General features: G+C 45.6%; 1 pseudogene; it reads left to right on the top strand.

The window, feature by feature from the left end:
- Positions 1–6,716: 6,716 nt before the first annotated feature.
- On the top strand, positions 6,717–7,784 carry LOC112928333 (histo-blood group ABO system transferase pseudogene; annotated as a pseudogene).
- The last annotated feature ends 2,928 nt before the right edge of the window (positions 7,785–10,712 follow it).

Below are 10,712 nucleotides of genomic sequence, written 5' to 3'. Positions count from 1 at the left end.
GAAAAAAAAAAAAAAAATCCACAAAGTCAAGATCAGATTGTCTTCAAGATCATATCCATACAGTTAACAAGGGTCATCCTTCAGAGGCCTGACTTGGAAGCCATGGTGGATGGGAATGGAAGGTCTACAGATTGGAAATTGTTTTCCTTTATTCTCTTAATAATTACCTGAGATCGGGCAGCCCTGGTGGCTCAGCGGTTTAGAGCCACCTTCAGCCGGGGTGTGATCCTGGAGACCCTGGATCGAGTCCCACACCAGGCTCCCTGCATGGAGCCTGCTTCTCCCTCTGCCTGTGTCTCTGCCTCTCTCTCTGTGTCTCTGGTGAATAAATAAATAAAATCTTAAAAAAAAAAATTACCTGAGATCCACTAGAATTTATTTATTTATTTACTTTAAGATTTTATTTTTTCATGAGAGAAACAGAGAGAGGCAGAGACATAGGCAGAGGGAGAAGCAGGCCCATCACAGGGAGCCCAGTGCGGGACTAGGTCCCATGACCTGAGCTGGAGGCAGACGCTCAACCCCTGAGCCCCCAGGTGTCCCTCATTTGCTTTTTATGTTACTAGCCTTATGCTGCTGTTAGGATTAGACTGCTAAGCGTAATGGGCATTATCTTGTTCAATTCTTAGAAAGAGCTTGGGAGACATATGCTATGTTCTTAGCATTGTACAGATGGAGAAAGAGCCTCAGAGAGGCAGGTGACTGACCCACGAGCATGTGGCTGGCTGGTCAGTGCTGAAGCTGCCTTAGCAGCCAGACTTGAGAATATCCTATATTCTGACCCTCTGTCCTACTGGTGTCTTTGAGGTCTCCCCTATTGGGTTCTTTTAAAAGTCAGATTCTTTGGTTTTTCACCTTAGGCTTCACATGCCAGCTGTCTCTCCAACAGAGGCCTCTTTGTTGACTCTGGCCTTATCATATTGTCATTTCATAATCTCCTCCCTCTGATATCCTGGGAGATGCCAAACATGTACCTTCCAGAAAATGAAGCATCGGACACAGACCTCTCCTGCCACACTGTGGAACCCATAGCAGGTTTAAAAAAAAAAAAGGTGGGGGCCCCCGGCAGATAAGGAGAACCTGCCACCTGTACCATGAAGTGAGCTGGTGCTGTTGTACTGCCCTGGGACACCTTGCTCCTGCTTTCATGCAGAAGTGGTGGCTGGAGAAGTGGGTTTCCCAGGGATTGATTATAAAGTCTTCTCGGAACAGTGTTGAGTACATCAGGAGAGGGAGGAAGTGTGTTCTGAGTGTCTTCTAATGCAGGTCATCTTCTCTTTGTGGTCTGGATTGTGACATTGGCCCAGCTATGCATAGGAATGACAGTGTCCCACACCGTCCCTCACAACACCTACCTGCTGGGGAGGTAGGTGGGATCCAGTATAAGATTAGTGGCCCAGCACAAGTTTTGCTAACACCTTGGATCTGTTCACAAGTTCCCCTGCGGACACACCTCCTCAGAGCTGGCCTGTCTGGGTCCCACTAACATCAGAGAGACCAAGCTCAGCCCACAATGGGCAGCGTCACGGCACACCACCGCGGGGCCCTCCAGGACCTCTTCATAAAATCACTACTTTCAGGAGAAGACACAGCTGACTTTCTTAACACACAGTAAATTTTATGTTGTGAATATTTTATTACAGTAAATAGGATGATGACTGAAGCCTCAAGTGTCTCCCATACCTGAATGTTTACACAATCACAGAAAACTGATCCCTTATGACCCAACATGAAAGCAAAAGTTTGCTTTTTATGCATGAGGGAGTAAGTGGGGAAATGTTCTGAATAAGGATGGAGGATTCCTGGGCATCCCCCGAGTGACCTCAAGAAGAATTCTCTTGAATAAGTTTATCCTTCTTTTATACTTTGGGAAAAAAAAAAAAAAAAAACATCAAAGAGAATCTTCCAGCTAAGACAACAGCAAGTCCACATACTGTACTTGCCACTGCCAGTCTTCATCATGAGATTTGGCAGGAGAACTGTCCATAGTTGTGTACTGGATCTAGGATTTTTCTTTTGTGGGGGACAGATCTCAGTCCTGTGGCCTCTATAATGGGAGGCACCAGAGTTTGTTCCATATGTCTCTGTTTGGATCCCAGGCCCTGAGCAAGTGGCTAGTGCATCCTTCTGCCTGGACTCCCAAGGATTCCCATGGGCTGAAGTTAGAAGGGTACCATAGCAACACATTGGCAGGAGGACAGTTTGGGAATTTACATGGCATAATCCCTAGATAAACCTAGAGGTCCCTAGAAAACCTCACTACTCAACCAAGTTTCCTTCTGAGGGATCAACAACCATGCCCTGTCCCTACCCTTCACCCTACTCTCTTCACTGGCCTTCTATTTTGTCACCTCTCCTTCCTTTTTAGGCAGCTGTACCTGGTTTGCTATAAGAAGTTCTGTTCTTGCCAAAGCAGACTTTGAGACAAAGTTGTGAGGACAGGGTGATTTCAGGGTGAATGAGTGAGAAATTGGGAGGGAGAAAAGCCACGGCTATGAACCACTAGGTCTCAAACCTACTGGGAACCCTGAGACAGCATGGAACTCACCAAAACTGACTCACTAGAGATCAAGGTGGTATGTATTTTTTAAAGGATTCCCTGTGTATATTAACCACCCCCACACTTTCAGAATGAGTCTGACAATGGCCCACCAAGCCCCCACTATTGGAGAAAGCTACCAAGCAGTCAAAGAGAGATGCAAGTGTTTAAGGAGGCAATATGTCTGCTGGGGGTTGGGGCTCCACTACAGCTGCATGTGAACTCAGGTAGGCCCGGGGTGAAAATGGGGTGGGGCCCCATGATTATGGAGGAAATGATATGTCAGAAGCACATATGAAAAGACAAATTCAGGCTTTTACCTCCAAATCCTAAATTTGGATATCAAAGATGCAGGATATCCTATCATGATATTTTCTCCAACCCCAGATTAGACAAGGATTCTACAGTTTAGAGGAAGGGAGAGGGGAGAGCAACACTGAGAGTTTCCCCTGGTGCCTAGTCGTCCTCAGGAAGTTCTGTGGAAGTTGAGCAACAGCCAGTATATTACCTATGTTGTGAGAACAAACTAACCTGAGTTTGCCAAGCCAGTCTCTCCAGGAGACTCTGCTACTTGGGGGCCATGCAACATTCTTCAGATGTTTTTTATGCTCTCTCTGAGTCTCAGTTTCCTTACTTGTAAGACTATGAGGATTACTCCCATGTCTCAAGATCACTGGGAGGCTGAAATTTGGTAGATAATGCATGTGAACCTGCAGGTCCTGGTCCACAGAAGTGCTCAGACACTCTAGCTGTGTGACTGTCATCTTCCTCACCTTCTCCACCCCATAACAAGTTCAGCTGAGGAAGAACATCCTGAAGGCATTCACATCCAGCCCCAATCAGAAGTCACAGCCATGGTCCACGCAGCATCCCCCCACAGTCTAGAGAGCCCAATCTCTAGCCCAAAGAATAAACACTTGCTGGTGAATTCAAAGCTTTGAATATTGGAATCCTCCAGTTAGACATCTGGAGGTCGCCGGTTGCTGAGACTACTTAGACCAGGCGAATGGCTTCTGTAGGGCTCCTGGCAAGGATGGTTCTATTAACATAAAGGACTTGAGTACATTGTATTCTAAAAATAGGAGGCACCTGGCTGGCTCAGTCAGCAGAGCATGTGATTCTTGATCTCAGATTTTAAGCTCCCCTGTTGGGTAGAGAGATTACTTAAAAATAAAAGCTTTAAAAGAGGGGTACCAAAAATAAAATAAAATAAAATAAAAAATAAAAGAGGGGTACCTGGGTGGCATAGTCGGTTAAGCATCTGACTCTTGGTTCCAGCTCAGGTCTGATCTCAGGGTTGTAGGATAGAGCCCTGCATAGAGTCCCGTATAAGGTTCCTCACTCAGTGTGGGGTCTACTAGAGTTTCTCTCTCCCTCTTCCTCTGCCCTTCCCCGTTGTCTGTCTCTCTGAAATAAATAAATGAATCTTTAAAAAAAATCTTTAGGGCACCTGGGTGGCTCAGTCAGTTAAGTGTCTGCCTTCAGCTCAGGTCATGATCCCAATGTCCTGGAATCAAGCCCCACATTGGACTCCTTGCTCAGCAGGGAGCCTGCTGCTCCCCCCGCTTGTGCCCATTTTGTCTCTGTCAAATAAATGAATAAAATCTTTAAAAAAATAATAAATTAAAAAAAATTTAAAGATTTTATTTATTCGTGAGAGACACACGCGGGGCGGGCGGGGGAGGCCACAGGCACAGGCAGAGGGAAAAGCAGGCTCTATGCAGGGAGCTAACGTGGGACTGGATCCCAGGTCTCCAGGATCACGCCCTGGGCTGAAGGTGGCGCTAAACCGCTGAGCCACCTGGGCTGCCCTAAAAATTTTTTTAAATCTTTGAAAGAAAAGGTCCTGACACATGATGAGGCCTCAAGGGGTAAGAAACAGCGAGTTGCACTGCTAACACTTATGGAAAGGGGTCTGACACCTTGTTTGGAGTGTGCCTTTTAGATCTGAGCAAGTTGAGGTGGATTCTTCTCAAGAGGGAAAATAACGGCTTTAGGGAGGCATGGGTAAAGGGTTGGGGGCACTGCTAGGATAAAGTTTGGATAATGGAACTGGCCAGGGGTAACAGTTTGGAGAGGATCCAGGTACTCGTGTTGTTGAGGCTAGAGTGAGGAAGGCCAGAGACCAAGGTAACACACTGGCCAGGTGGTACCCTGGAGACCACCAGGTGGTGGCAACGGAGCCAAGCAGTCAGGGCCTGTCCAAGCAGTCAGAGGCCACACTGAATCTCTCTTCCTGGTCTTTTCCTACACCACTGTTGTTTGTCTGCCCCATTCCTCTACCTCTTCATTCTGTGAGGTTTTTTAACCTCCAAGATTCTCAGGCAAGTGCCAGTTGACCAGCACAGGGGTTCCTTCCACCACCACCCTGGGATACGCAAATTCCCCAGAGAGGCACCGGAGCCACAAACACAGCCAGACCCACAGGCACATCGAGTGCGTACTCCTTTTCTCATCAAAGCAGTGCTTCAGTTTTCTTGCATTCGCAATGTAAGTGAGTTGTCTTGATATTTCTGCCGCTGCATTAGCATTATTGACTAGGGGTGACAATCAAGATGACACAAATGTTCACAAACTGGGCCACGAAGGCAAGGTGTCAAAGTCTTGAGACACTCATCAAAACCCACTTATTCCCTCCTCCTAACACACTCATAGTCACCCTGAGGTTTCAGAAAGCCTGGAAAAACCATGTCTCGAAAGAAAGAAAGAAAGAAAGAAAGAAAGAAAGAAAGAAAGAAAGAAAGAAAGAAAGAAAGAAAGAAAGAAAGAAAGAAAGAAAAAGAAAAAGAAAGAGAAAGAGAGAAAGAGAGAAAAGAGAGAAAGAGAGAAAAGAGAGAAAGAATAAAGAAAAGAAAAACCATGTCTCTTCTCCACCACCTACTTCTGTGGGAGGGGAGAAACAAGGTGTCACAGAGCAACACAAGACCACCAGCCAGCTTCAGAGTGCAGATGGCGGATGCTCCCCATACACCACAGGGCTCTTTTCTAACAACTGTTAGTCCCACAGTGGGCCAGGAGAAGTCTGTGCCAGAGGTTTTATTTTCCCAAGAGACATATACTTGGAACTGCCTAGGACTGCAGAGGGAGATATATGTGTTGGCAATATGGTGAATCGAAAATGGCAATGGGCCAGGTTCCCTGCTCCATCTTGAGGGCACTGCCTAGGGTCAACAGATATGGCAACCTGACTGGGAAAAGAGCCCAAAAAAAGGAAACCACACAGGACTTACAGTCAAGGCAGAGGATCAGACTCCAATCCTGGAGTCTGGCTGCTTAGTTGGCTTCAACACTTAGCCAGTTAAGCCATGTCATTGTGGACTGGTCACCCATCTCTCCCCATGCACCCAATGGGGAGCATGTTTCCCCATTCAGACCATGAGGATAGTGCAGCACCCAGCCCCCAGCCCTGTTTTCAGGAGTCAGCAATATAATGCACATCAAGTTTAGCAACCTAACCCTAACCACAGTGTAAGCCCTAGTATCTGCAAAGTAAGTACGCAGTGGAATTTTAAGTGCCTATAAGAGGAATAAAGGAAAAAAATCATTGATCTGTAGGATCTCTCTCTTGCAGCAACTGTTACCGAATCAGGCCTTCTGAATGATGGTCCACATCACCTGTCTTGGATGTGACCTTGAAGACATTCTGTTCTCAACTTTATTGACTTTCAGGAAATTTAGGGGTTTTGTTGTAAAGGTCTGACAGCCAGTAAGTGTCAAGGGAAGACTGAAGCACAAGCCCTCTAACCCCCTATTCAGGCCCTGCCCTGCTTTCATCACAATCTCTGTCCTTGACCTGCTCAGTGATCATCATGAGCCAGTTCCCAGAGCCTATTTGAGGAGTCCGGACTTCTCTCCTACATGCCGGTCCAGAAGTTCTAGTGGCCCACTGACTGAGTCCGGCTACCTGGTTCTTCGGATACAACCTCAAATCAGAACTGAACTCATGAATATTCTTCCAGTCTGGGAATCTTATTCAGTTCAGTGACCCTGGACACCCAGTTTCCAGGCGCCCCTTGCATAGAGGTAGGACCTCAGGAGAAAAGAGGGCATGAGTACCTTATAATCAATGTGCTCTGTATCACTCTGCCCAGAAGCTTCTGTGAGTCGAACCTCGAGCAGGTACGGGCCCTTAACAGCACCTTAGGAGATCAAGGCTGTGAGAGTTGGAAGTGGAGCCATGGCTCAGCTTGTGAGGACATTCTCAGAGAACTCAAAATGTAACTTGCTTCATCAAGTGAACTTCTTTCTTTCAGTAGCTCTTGTCTTGGCCTTCTTTTACTATTGCTACCTGAATCCAAGAAACCAGATGCTAGGAAGCATCTCACCTGGGACAAGCAAGGCTGTTAGCAAAATCTATGGCCAGCAAAGTAGAAAATTATCAAGGATGGTGTATCGCCAGCCCCAGGTGCTAATACCCACTAGGAAAGATGTCCTAGTTGTGACCCCTTGGCTGGCTCCCATCATCTGGGAAGGGACTTTCAATACTGACATCCTGAATGAGCAGTTCTCACTCCAGAATGCCACCATTGGATTAACTGTGTTTCTCACTGAACAAGAGACACTCTACCTGAATGTGTTCCTGCGGTCTGCAGAGATGTACTTCATGGTGGGACACAGGGTGAACTACTACATCTTCACTGACAAGCCTGAATATGTTCCTTATCTTAACATCCAAAAAGGAAGGCAGATAATCATCCTCGAGATCGAGAGCTATTATGACCACTGGCAGGACATCTCCATGCAGCGCATGGAGATGATCAGCAACTTTTCCCAGCAGCGCTTCCACCAGGAGGTGGATTACCTTGTGTGTGCAGATGTGCACATGAGGTTCAGTGACCACGTGGGCGTGGAGATCCTCTCCTCCTTGTTTGGCACCCTCCATCTTCGCTACTATAGGCTAAATCGGACTGACTTCCCCTATGAACGTCGGCCTCAGTCACAAGCCCATATTCCTGAAGATGAGGGGGACTTTTACTATGCAGGGGCCTTATTCGGGGGGTCAGTGCCAGAGGTTTACAGGCTCACCAAGGCCTGCCACGAAGCAATGATGGTCGACCAAGCCAACCACATCGAGGCCATTTGGCATGATGAGAGCCACCTGAACAAGTACCTGCTTTACCACAAACCCTCCAAGGTCCTCTCTCCTGAGTACATGTGTAATAACACACTGAAGAAAATCTGGGATCATCAGAGAGTAGACTTTTCTTCCAACATAAAGCGGATTAGACTTGTGACTATAGAATAATCACCAGAACATAGGGACTTATCAAAGGAAGCTTCTAGAAAGAATAGAGACGTGATGGTGAGGCAGCCCTAGTCTTCCTCCTGGCATGAAATTAAAATCAGTTTTACAAGAGAAGGTATAACCTCCCTTTCTTTTCCTGTGCTCCTAACACCTTTCAGGATGGAGGAGGTGGGTGGTTTCAAACCTCTCCTGACATACCAGAGATCAGAGATAAGATCTTTTCCAGAAAAGGAAAGAGGTTCCGGAACACAAAGTCTCCTGCCTCCTGTGGCACTAATTCACATGAAGGCCCGCTCTGGTCCTAGGCCAAGCAGATCCACCCAAGTCCTCTGATCAGTTTCCTTGTTAAAGTTAAAAGAAGGTGACACCAAAAAAGACGTTCTTTCCTGGTACCTGTCTTCTTGTCTATCCCAAAACATTGCCAGCTGTCCAGTGAGAGACCAACGGGGCCTCCACCTCCCCATCCCTCACTGCTTCTGTGTCAGTTTCAACTTAGTAGCAATTGTCAGCCTCACATCAGCTGAAAAAAACTTGTAGATGATAATAGGAAGTTAGTGATTGTCTTGAGAACCCGCTCTTTTCACTTAACAATGATATTGGTGCCATTCAATAAAGCCCTTAATGTGTCCTGACATCTGGCATCTTCCTGGTCCTGTTTTTCCTTTCATTCACAAGAGAGGCAAGTTGCACAGCAGGAAACTTTATTTCTCTTCCGTAGTCAGCAAAGTTTACTAATTGCGGGGCCGTTTCCAAATTTAAAGGTTCTGATGCTCAGTTGTATGTTTTTCATACACGTACATATGTCAACACTGATCAACCCAATCTTTTTTTTTTTTTTTTGATCAACCCAATCTTAAGAATAATTCAGGAGGGCAGCCCCGGGTGGCTCAGCGGTTTAGCGCCGCCTTCAGCCCAGGGCCTGATCCTGGAGAGCTGGGATCGAGTTCGTCAGGCTCGCTGCATGGAGCTTGCTTCTCCCTCTGCCTGTGTCTCTGCCTCCCTCTCTCTCTCTCTCTGTCTCTCATGAATAAATAAATTAAAAATCTTTTTTAAAAAAGAGAATAATTCAGGAAAAATGGTTTCTGCCCAGTGCAAGGTGAAAATATTCTCATAGGATATCAGAAACCTGATTGCCAGCTGTGGCTGTAGAGCAGGTCTTGCAGGCCGGGTCTTCACTTCCCGGCCCACGGTCTCCCCTGTACTCCAGACTGAAAGGGTATCCCAGAGCTGGCCTTCCAATTTTTTTAGACCTCTGTCCAGCCAGAAACCTCATGGGGGCACCTTCTATCTAGCTGAAAATGAAATACAGTCTAATTTCTGGTTTCCCATGTTTTTGTTTTAATAGATTTTTTTTTAAGATTTTATTGATTTATTTATGAGAGAGACACACACAGAGAGAGGCAGTGACATAGAGAGTGAAGCAGGCTCCATGTAGGGAGCCCGATGTGGGACTCAATCCTGGGACTCCAGAATCATGCCCTGAGCCAAAGGCAGATGCCCAACTGCTGAGCCACCCAGGCATCCAGAGGCAGGAATCTATATACCAAGAAGCTCAACAAAACTCGAAGTGGGATGAAATCAAAGAGATTCACACCCCCGGGATCGAGTCCCATGTAGGGCTCCCTGCATGGGGCCTGCTTCTCCCTCTGCCTGTGTCTCTGCCTCTCTCTCTATGTGTGTCTCTCATGAATAAATAAATCTTTAAAAAAAAAAGAGAGAGAGATTCACACCAAATAACATTGTAATGAAATTGCCATATACCCGAGGCAGAGAATCTTGCAAGCCAAGAGAGGAGTAGTTTATCATGTTGAAGGAGTTCTTAATAAGACCAAGTGAATTTTCATCAGAAATTATGGATGCCATAAGGCAGTAGGATAACATCTTAACAGTGCCGAAGGAAAAGAAATCAACCCATCATTAAACAACTGATTTTGACACTAGCAATGAGCAACATATAATGGAAATGAAGAGACCAATTCCATTTATAACTCAAAAAGGATAAAATACTTGGAAATAAATTTAAGCAAGTATATACAATCCTGTTACAAAATATTGCTGAAATTTACAAAATATTGCTGAAAGAAACCCAAGAAGACTTAAATAAAGACATCCATGTTCATATGACAATATATTAAGTACTCCTTAAATGGATCTGTAGATTCAACTATCAAAACCCCAGTGGCTCCTTTGTAGAAAGCAAGAAGCTGGGGATGCTTGAGAGAGAGAGAAAGAGAGAGAGGGAAAGAGGGAGAGAGAGAGAGAAAGTGAGGGGAGGGGAGCAGGGAGAGGGAGAAAAAGAATCTCAAGCAGACTCCATACTGAGAATAGAGCCTAATGCGGGTTTGATCCCAAGACACTGAGATCATGATCTGAACCAAAATCACGAGTCAGACACTTAACCAACTGAGCCACGTAGGTGCTCCTGTAATCTGTGTTTAAGAAACACTTTCATCTCTAGTTAAGTGAAATGTTAGCTCTCCCCAAAATAATTCTATTCGCTGCATTGGTATACCTATATTAAACATATATATATATACTCAATCACTTCATTATTGTACTTTGAATTTTAAGAATTAAAAATGCAGGGCAACCCTGGTGGCTTAGTGGTTTAGCGCTGCCTTCAGCCCAGGGCGTGATCCTGGAGACCTGGGATTGAGTCCCATGTCAGGCTCCCTGCATGGAGCCTCTTCTCCCTCTGCCTGTGTCTCTGCCTCTCTCTCTCTCTCTGTCTCTAATAAATAAATAAAATCTTTAAAAAGATTTTTAAAAAGAATTAAAAATGCATAGAAATTGGTTTCCTTAATTGTTATATATGGCCTAATTTAATATCCTTGATTTTGCCTCTTGGCCTAAAATATTTACTGTCTGGGGTGACTGGGTGACAGGCTATCACACTGCCAGTTTTTTTTCATTCAGAAACACTTTATT

This window comes from Vulpes vulpes, chromosome 1 (genome assembly GCF_048418805.1).
Source record: "Vulpes vulpes isolate BD-2025 chromosome 1, VulVul3, whole genome shotgun sequence".
NCBI lineage: Eukaryota > Metazoa > Chordata > Mammalia > Carnivora > Canidae > Vulpes > Vulpes vulpes.
This window is presented reverse-complemented; position numbering and strand designations above follow the sequence as displayed.